Below are 10,817 nucleotides of genomic sequence, written 5' to 3' on the forward strand. Positions count from 1 at the left end.
AAAGTATCAACAGTGACGGGTTATTAAATTGGCTTAAGGGGTGCCCGATTCTGATAAAAATTTGTAAATCAGCCGGTTAGCATGTGAGGAGCTTTATAGAATAACTTTGCATGTTATATTAATAAACAAACTTCATTCTTAATTTCATATAAACTTTGTGAACTACCATGTCTTTTTTTAAGAGTTTGCCAAACGTGAAATTAAGACGGCAAACAGATGGTATAATAATATGAACAAGTCATTGGAGTTGGTTACGAGACAATCCAGGATTAAGATTTTATGAGTTTGATTGTCCCTTTGGTATCTTTCGTCCCTCTTTTATGACCCTTGGTCTGTCTTTGTCTCAGTTGTAATATTTCTGTCGAATGCTAATATGTCAAATTCCCTCCCTTCAAAAAGTGAAAGTCGGACACTTGTCAAATATGTCCCAATATAGGTGAAAATTAAAACATCAGAATTTGCATATGAACAAACCAAAATAATGATATATACATGGTTTTACTGACAATGGAGACAAACAAATTACGAACAACAGTATGAATAAAAGAAATCTTTAAAATTTACTAATCATTAAAGACAAAAGATAAATTAGTTGCAACACTGATGACCTTTCAGTTTTGGCATGATTTTATTCAGAGATGGTCTCTCGCATTGATGTTCATTTCTTTGTTTGTTTGTTTTTTGCAATTGAAATTAATTGTATTACGCATTGCTGCATGAACGAAAATAGCTCCACTTTTCATGCATATGATCGTCATATTTGATTTATTCCATAAAACATTCAGTTGATATTTCTTTCAATGCCAGAAACTATTACCTAAATGAGATCTAGTGGTTTTTCCGCCACAATTACAGTGAAAACTGGCAACAACTTGCACTGGAGCACACTAATCTTTTGATGGATACCAGTAAGTTAAAAGGCCTTCTCCGGACTGTTAGATTCTATGGCAGTCTTCTTTTTATACAGAGCATCGCTGCAAAATAGTTTGAACAATCATTTAGGTAGTAATAATAACATTTTCTCTACTGGTTAATCTTACAAATGTTTTCAACTTTGATAACGAATTAAGTTCTTGTTATATAGAAAAAGTGGTAGAAAGCAGTGTTTTTAAGAATGATTTGGGTGAAAATATGAGTCTATATAATGACCTACATTTACTTCATTTGAACTTTAGTGGATAATTGCTTAATTGGCAATCATACTACATCTTTTTTTTATATTCAACTATATCAAACAAAATGAAAATATGGGGCTAATACATTGAAAAAACTTAAATATATTACTAAAAACTAGTAGTCAACTTGTTCAACAATAAAAAAAATCAGTATCCTGTGGTTACTAATTAGAAATTAAAGGAATTGAAATTGGGACACACTTATCAGTGATTTACTGGAGACATTAAGTAATATGTAAAAACCATGCTCCTAAAATTAAAGTCTTTAAAAAAATTTACTTGAAATTTGAAAATTGAGTTTAATGACCTTTGCTAGTGGATTTTTCTTTTCTATGGCCCATTTATGAGCATTATGTTTTCTGGTCTGTGCCTCCGTCTGTTCGTTCGTCTGTTCGTCCATCCGTCCGTCTATCGCGTTTCAGGTTAAAGTTTTGGTCGAGGTAGTTTTTTTTGAAGTTGAAGTCCGATCAACTTGAAACGTAGCAAACATGTTCCCTATGATATGATCTGTCTTATGTTAATGCCAAAGTAGAGATTTTATGCCATTTTCACGGTCCACTAAACATAAAAAAATGATAGTGCGGATGAGGCATCCGTGTACTTGGGACACATTCTTATTTTTCTTTAATCAGAAATTACATGTATTATATGAAGTCTGCTTCATATAAGTACACAAACCAGTTGGCCCGGAAAATATGTGGGCGTTTTTCATAAAAATGAGATTTATTTTCCCAGCCTCTTTAAAAAAAATGTTTTTGATCTGTACAAGTACTTGTTTGTGCAGTCAGTACATTTAATTGGATTTATCATTTTTTAGCAAAAAAACATATGATTTTTAGAGGGATTAATAAAGTATTGATTCCTGAATGGTTCAAAATAACCAACATGTCATGTCCCAAGATCTCCAATTCAACATTCATACTTTAAAATATTGTAAAAAAAGGAAGAAATAAATGTCCAATGGACAGCAAAAACACAAAAATCAAAATAAAAGACTTCAGTTACAAATAAAGATCTGCCTTCATCAAAAAGACAACAGTAATAACAGTTGTCTTGCAAAATAATTATAATAAAACTAGATGCATGTACATCATGTCTGTGTTAAAATTGTGTTTGATTAAATGGTTGTATTAATGCATAAGAAAGTTCAGTATTATTACCTCTTAATTACAATGACAATTATTTCATGACCCCACACAATGATGTTGCAGAGGGGATAATGTTTTTAACCCGTTCATTAGTCTGACTTTTTTTCTAGTAGTTAAAGAGGAAAATTTTTATAAGTTGATTTTTGTAAAGACTTTAGTTATGAGTGAACTTAGGAATCTGGTGAGATTTTGTTTTCCAGTGACAATGTGGAGACGTGGGGTATGTGAATGTGCTCACAATGGTTCTTCAGTTCTTCAATTTATTCTGAATTCATTATGACATGTATTACCAAATGAGAAATTCAAGCTCCATGTAGCTTCCAAGTTTTTTTGGCTTACTAAATAAAAAATATGAGATGTGTTTGTTGCCAGTGAGACAATAATTTAGCAGTGACAAATGGGTCATTGAACCAGATTTATTTTCATCTTGAAATAATAGCAATTGATTTAAAACAGTACATACATTCATAACTGGTTTAATGCACACAACTCATATATCAATTATTGATAATGCCAAGAGTATCAGGACATAATATGGGTGTAACAGCTACCAAAGTATCTGTTAGCTTAAAACCCAGTCTCCAATCATGTATATTAAATAATAGATATTGGTTAATGTGCAGTAAAAGTCACGATTATATGATAGAGAGAAGGGGTCAAGATATTTTTTTTGTATATGCACCAATAAAAGTAGAGTAATAAAAACATTATCATGTTTAATGCTGCAAGATTCAGAATTTGAAAGAATTATTTCATATAGGTGTCTATGTAGAATGCTTGAACTAGAATAGGCTTCATATTTTTTTTGGACTACTATGACATCTATCCCAGAACAGGAAAGGCTCAATGACATCCTTTTCAATAATCTAATGAACTGTGAAGTAGAATATCAAAAGAAATAGGTATGAAAGGTGGTATGATAATAAGCACAATATATGTCGACCAAAGCTTCAAGTAAAATTAGTAATATTTGTTAATCATTTAATAAAAAAAATTATACCTAATTTTTTTTTTTATCATCTGAAAAAAAAGGAGTTTATTGTGTATATCTCAATGACCTTTAAATGCTTTCAACGAGTAACCATGAAATGCAAAGCAATATATTTTTCTCATTTGGTAGCAGGAACTTTTATTAGGATAGGAACAACCCCACCGAGCTACTATGAGAGGCTGTCCCTCTGACGAAGGGTTATACTATTATACATGTATCACAGAGATTTGTTAATATTTGCCATTTATCTTTTTATGGAACTTTTAGGGATTCCTAATGGTATGGATACATTGTAGTAACATGTAGCACTTTATTCCAGATTTCCCAATCTTAGATCATCTTAATTTCTATTATTTTTTTTTTTTGTTAAATCTTTGGAACACAGGAAGGGGTTTGTTAAAATTTGCTGGATTTACTTTGCATCCATACAAAAACCGAAAAAAATTACAAGGGTCAAGGAATTGTAAATTTAAATATACAATTCCTTGCAAGGGTGGAACCTCATTTGCGACTTTGTTTCGAATCATTGTTTCATTAAGACTTTCCCACTGGGTAATTTCCTCTTCTCAGTGGCGGTTCCAGAACTTTTCATAAGGGGAGTTCCTCACTGACCTAAGGGGAGCTCGCTTCAGTCATGCTTCAGTGATTCCCGATATAATCAACCAAATTTTCCCCAAGAACAGGGTGGGGGCAGGGCCCCCTGGATTCGCCTATGCTTCTATGTAAACATGACATGTAAAATCATTGAAGTGTACTTTTGGGGGGTTTCATATGTATACTATATATATATAGCAAACCCGGCAAATTGTACCAAACCCCTGTTGATTACACAGAGCTGCTGAGAGTACAACTACCATCGAGGAACAGGATCAAAGGTGTTAACTGAATGATAAAAAAGACTCTTGCCGTAGGGCCTACATATGTAGCCTGTCGGCAAAATTCATAGAATTTCTTCTTTTTCGCTTCAAATATACTCCTCATAGTTACCAGAATCGAAATTTTGTGTTTGCGTCAGATGCACGTTTCGTCAAAGTAATTTCAAAACTTTAATTTGGCGAGAATCCTAGTTGAAGGAGATGAGGCGAGGAGATGATTCTCTTGATGTCCGCCACGGCCAATTTACCTGATTACTCCAAACCTGCCGCATAAAAAAAATTTGACAGACCTCGGTATAGGTTGTGTATCGCGCAACGGACCTTGCAGAGAATACCGAATGCTTGTCGGCCATGAGGAAATATCTCATGGGGTCGAACAATGTATGGCAGAGGTCATATTAAGTGCAGTATTGAGGAGCATGTATGGAACGGATATGAACTCTGAGCCGGAGATTGGTTAACCAGAGCACAGTACTTATTGACAATTGATGTAACCATGAGAAGATAGACTGTGGAAATCAATAGGATATTAATTGTTTCATTCTATATTTGTAAATAGTTTCCAATTTTTTAATATCATGAATTAGCTGGGGCGAAACAGAAAAGTGAGCTAAAAAAAGAGACGAGTGGAAAGATCTAGTCCTTGTTCTTTGTGTCTCCAGGTATAATATGGAATAGGTAGTTTGGGAGGTAGGTATATCAATACAACATAATTATACAAATATTTTTCATATTATCAATATTGAGGAACTAAATTGGAAAGATTTTTATTTTGGGCACATTTGCGCTTGTTTTTTTTTTTGTTTTTTTTTTGGGGGGGGCATACATAAGGTCAAACTCTACAGTAAATCCCTTCGCACATTTGTTTCAAGTTCCTCAATATAAAATCTTACCTAATTTCTCTCTGATTTTCTGTCCATAATGAATTAATCCATCAGTTAAAAAATCTATGTGGTTTTCTGGTGTCATCTCCTTAATATTTTAGAAAATTTCCCCAAATACGACCAAAGTCTTTCAAGGCTTTCGCCGTCTGTTAATCCTATTCCGGTTTTTTCCTAGGGTTATACAAAACTTATAAGTAGCAATACATTTAAAATTTCACAATATGTGTAAACTGATGATCCTTTTCCAACCATAAACTAGAGGCTCTCAAGAGCCTGTATCGCTCACCTGACTTTTCTTGGGTTTTTGAAATTATATAAAAAAAGATAAAATTTGCCTACAAAGTAACAACACTTGGCCAGCACCTCAAAAGGAAAGGAACAAACAATTGGTTTCATTCAATTCAGTAATTCAGTGGTTCTCTAAAAGAAGAAATTTGAATGTATTTTCTATAGGATCCTATGTTAAACTAAGTCCCCCGTTGGCGGCCATCTTGGGTGATAGATCGTCTTCAAAGAAACAACACTTGGTCAGCGCCTCATGAGGAACATTCATGTTATGTTTGGTTTCATTCCATTCAATGATTCTCTAAAAGAAGTCATTTGTATACATTTTCCATAGGGTCCTATGTTAAACTTAGTCCTCCTTTGGTGGCCATCCTGGATGATGGATCGACTGCAAAGTAACAACACTTCCTCCGCACCTCTTAAGGAACATTCATGCCATGTTTGGTTTCATTCCACTCAGTGGTTCTCTAAAAAAAGTCATTTGTATGCATTTCCCATAGGGTCCTATGTTAAACTAAGTCCCCCGCTGGCGGCCATCTTGGATGATGGATCGGCTACAAAGTAACAACACTAGGTCAGCACCTTATAAAGAACATTCATTCTATGTTTGGTTTCATTCCATTTAGTGGTTCTATAAGAAGTCCTTTGTATGCATTTTCCATAGTGTCCTATGTTAAACTAAGTCCCCCGTTGGCGGCCATCTTGGATGATGAATTGGATACAAAGTAACAACACTTGGTCAGCACTCATAAGGAGCATTCATGGTTTGTTTGGTTTCATTCCATTGAGTAGTTCTCTAAAAGAAGTCATTTGTATGCATTTCCCATAGGGTTATGTTAAACTAAGTTCCACACTGGCGGCCATGTTGGATGATTGATCGGCTTCAAAGTAACAACACTTGGTCAGCACCTCATAAGGAACATTCATGCCATGTTTGTTTCATTCAATTCAGTGTTTCTCTAGAAGAAGATCAAAATGTAAAAAGTTAACGCCGACGACGGACGACGACGACGGACGACAAGTGATGAGAAAAGCTCACTTGGCCCATCGGGCCAAGTGAGCTAAAAAGTGGACAAATAACAAATGAACAATATCAACAATTTTTTTAAAACTTTTTAAATTGGGAATATTCTATTATACAAGGTTCACTTTAGGCCAAATGAGTGTTCATAAAATCTTGTAAATATGAATAAAAAACAGTCAACAAGAGTGATTAACATTAGGCAATATGGTATAGGATATATATTACCTGACATGACATGTTGTGTCCATAACAATGAAAGATCGGAATTGAAAACTGAGTTTTATCTAGTCTGGATTGATCATTCTTTTTCTGAAAAAGAAGGAACATCAAATCAAATTTGGTACTATTAAAAATAAAAACATGCTTCATAAAACATTTATAAGGCTGAAAGTATGTTATTAATATCACTGGAACTTGCTTTGTTTCTAATTATGTTTACATGTATTGCTTTATTGGTATGCAAAGAAAATATTAAACTGTGGTTCTTTGTCCCAAACCTGTGTTTTTTCAGTTTATACTTCTAACCAAGAACTGGTTAACATATCTTGGGCCCCTTACTGATCTCTGATTAGTATAAAACATATGCTTCATTTGCACTGTATCTTTTCAGCGTTTGGTTCGGGCCCTAAAAGGGAAAGCATCTAAGTATTCGCAACATAGTCCCTAAATCGAATAAGGAGCAATATATAGGGAGGATAATAATGGGGGACTAGTAATGTGGATTAATAGACATTAATAAGTCTGAAAGTGTGTTATTAATATCAGTTAAGAATGCTTGATGAAATTTTTGACATTTTTTTTGGCTTTAAATGTTATTGCAAGTACACTCCCTGAAATATCCAAGTATACCCTGAAGCAAAGCTGAAGGGAGTTAAGATATTCATATCTATAGTTATGAACATAGTTATCAAATCACCGGTTTTAGTCAACATGGGGCGATTTTTAGTTTAGAGAAATTCGACCTCAAAGTGTGACGTGAAAGCAACGTTTTTTTAAATTATTAGAAAATTTTTAATTGGAATTTGAGATATTTTCAACGAAGTGTATGGTACAACTTTTGGTAGAACCCTACATGCAATCAAATATAAGAAGTTTTTTTTATCCAGAAATTAAAAAACTGAAATGGATAAATTTGGTTCTCAATATTGTACGAGTTACGTCAACAAGGCTCATTTGCATAGCTAACATTACAGCATTTACAGATAAGTGATATTCGAGATATATATGTATCATAGGCGGAATATACTACATATTGCATAGTTTTGAAATGTAATTCTTATTCTTCTAATTTAATATATATATATAGGTTTATATTATTTGATAGTTATAATGGTTATAGAAATATCCTTTCAACTATAAATACCTTGAGATGACTTTCAAGACTGCATGCAATGTCATACATAATATACAGTTGATCCTTCTCATCACTTCTTTCTTCCTCTGGTAGCTTTTGAAGCAAGTAAACTGAATATCCTAGTCTAAAAGGTTAATAATGCAAATAACTGATCAATTTTATATCTTAAAGTACAAAGACCAATAACAAAATTATTTTGTTCATTGAAACAGCTACAGCTAAGTGAAGAACAACTTTGTTTAAAATATGTACTTCTTTGTTTAAGGTTATTTTTTAATAAAGAAAAAAAAAAGAGAATGTGTCCACATTACACGTATGCCCCACTTTACTATCATTTTCTATGTTCAATGTACCATAATATTTGAGTAACACATTGATTTTGCATTTAAAATAGAAAAATTATAGCAAAGGGACATAAGCAATAAGTTTCAAGTTGGTTGGACTTCAACTTCTTCAAAAATTACCATGACCAAAAACTTGCATTATCATTTTCTATATTCAGTGGAACATAAAATTGGGGTAAAAAATCTAATTTAATTTAAATTAGAAAATATCATCAGGAACATGTGTTCTGAGTTTGAAGTTGATTTGACTTTAACTTTATCAAATTCTACCTTGACCAAAAACTTTAACCTGAAGCAGGACAGATGGACGGACAAACAAATGAGCGGACCCACAGACTAAAAAACATAATGTCCCTCTACTATTGCAGGTTAGGCATAAAAAACTACTGTTCCTTTGTTTTGTTTTCATATATGTGTTGTAAATTTGTTAAAAGCTGAATACCAGATATAAAGTAATTCTGTTTTTATGAAGTTTCCTAACTTATAATTTGTAATGTAGTTGTCAGTTTGTCTTTAACTTAAAAGAAAAATATTTCTTTAATGTTGAGACCAGCTTTGAGATCAATATAAATTGCATTCAACATATTGGAAACTTTAAGTATTGTTGAATAGTTTTTTTTTCTCCAGACAAACCTGAAAAAATAATGACTAAAATATTACTAACACCCGAGGACAGGTGATGGTTTTATATTACATCTACAGTCAAACATACTGTTAATGTTAATCACATTCAGCAAAAAACATTTTTTGTAAGGTCAAACTTTTCCTCTACCACTGTTTCAATACTTATGCAGTTTCCACCTCAATTCAAAGGTCAGTTTTCTCTCTTTGAAATGTGATTTTTATTAGCAGATTTATAAATCGCTTAAAGCAAATATTGGTTACCAATAAACTCAAATAATAGTTCATTACCTTTCACCATGTTTTAGACTGAAGAAATACTTGGGAAATTCATGTCTGCATGTGGAACCAAATACAGCTGCATCAGATAGCTTCTTATTCTTATTCTTAGATCTTAATTTATTTCCCGCCTGTAAGTCATTACACTCCCACAAAGTCATTACACTCACACAAAGTCATTACACTCCCATAAAAAAAAATATTCTGTAAAGAATAGTTATTACTAGGCAAAATATTAACAATCATTAGTTGTTGCTCAAGGTATTTAAACACATACTTTAAAAGAATATTTCTCCTAGATTGTTACCATATTGAAGATTCCAAATATCAGTCTTACTAATAAGATTTAAAATCTATGATAGTGACAATTATGAAATTGTTAGCAAACTAGTGTAGTTTAAACTTATTTTCAGGATATTTATTTCAATATGTTTGAAAAGTTACAGTATTTTAAAATATTTAAAAGCAATTTAACTTTATTTGAAAGCAGTTTCATAAAAATTAGTTTTGCCTTATGTAACTACTGGTAACCAGCTAATAATTTATGAGACAGTGGAGACAAGTTTGCCTCATAGAAAAGGCTTCCTGTACTATCTAAAAATTAAAAAAAAAAATTTAAGTAAAGTTTAGTTTCTTAACAAAAAAAATTCTTTTATATCTTATATATGTATATATATTGGTTTACACACAGTAAAGAGTTTTTTTGGAATATATATATATATATATATATATTTCAAAGTTGCCTAATCCTTTATTTCATAACCTCTTACATTCACAACAAATAAATCAATCTATTTTAAAAAGAAATATTTACCACATCAGGCTTTCCTCTGTCTTCATAATAATTGTCAATAAACCCATCTACAAGAGTCTGGTCTAAGAAAAATTTATTATAGTGTTTTGGCTCTTCCCATTTTTTTCCAGATGAAGCTTTCCGCACCAGCTGGAAATCAGCATTGAAACTGTATATTTTTGGTAGAGTCTGAAAATATACAACATTCAGCATAATTTTTTACTCAATTTAAATTTGTATTTGTTATAGACACATATGTACACATAACCCCCAAAATCAATCCTAAACTTCCTTTTTCAGAATGGAACCTTGTGGTTCAATTTCAGAAAAGTTCATACAAGTTATTGTCTCGAAACTATAGAAATACTTATTTTGATCCCTTTTGGGCCCCTTGTTCCTAAACTGTTGGCACCGAAACCCTCAAAATCATCCCGGACCTTTCTTTAGTGGTAATGAACCTTATTTTAAAATTTTATTGATTTCTATATACTTATACTAAAGTTATTATCCGGAAACTATCCGTCTTCACTCCACGCTGACGACGACGACTCGATACCAATATACGACCAAATTTTTTTTTAATTTTTGAGGTTATACAAAAATAGCTTTCGTTAACTTTTAGATACAATAAGTGCTTTTTGGTCAGGAAAAAAAGATTTAAGAAGTTTTTTTTTAGCACGTTATAAGTCCATATCATTTCTATAAACATATATATTTAGTGGTATAAATAAATTATTAATAGTAATTTTTTAACCTACATATAAATAACTTTCCGAATTTTTCTACAAGGATGCAAGAGACATTTTTTTTTATCAGATAATCAAATATAATAAATAAAAAAATCTACATAGTTGAATTCAAATAAAACAAAATCTTACTGTAAAACAAGCTGGTCATTCAGTTCCGTTATCCAAGTTCTCTGGAAATTCAGTTCTTTGGAAGAAATTCCTGAATTCACTGAAAGTCTCTGTCATTAGAGATTTGTAGATGTCTGATACCTAAAAATAACACAAGATTAAAGTTTTTAAACAAAAGTAACATGAT

General features: G+C 32.1%; 1 long non-coding RNA gene across 1 annotated transcript; it reads right to left on the reverse strand.

Annotated features, from left to right (window-relative positions):
- Window positions 1–731: 731 nt before the first annotated feature.
- Window positions 732–5,452, reverse strand: LOC139511712 (uncharacterized). The gene is made up of 2 exons (XR_011662082.1): window positions 5,083–5,452; window positions 732–974 (listed from the first exon to the last, which is right to left on the reverse strand). It is a non-coding gene; the product is annotated as an uncharacterized lncRNA (long non-coding RNA).
- Window positions 5,453–10,817: the final 5,365 nt, after the last annotated feature.

Source organism: Mytilus edulis, chromosome 2 (genome assembly GCF_963676685.1).
Source record: "Mytilus edulis chromosome 2, xbMytEdul2.2, whole genome shotgun sequence".
Lineage (NCBI taxonomy): Eukaryota > Metazoa > Mollusca > Bivalvia > Mytilida > Mytilidae > Mytilus > Mytilus edulis.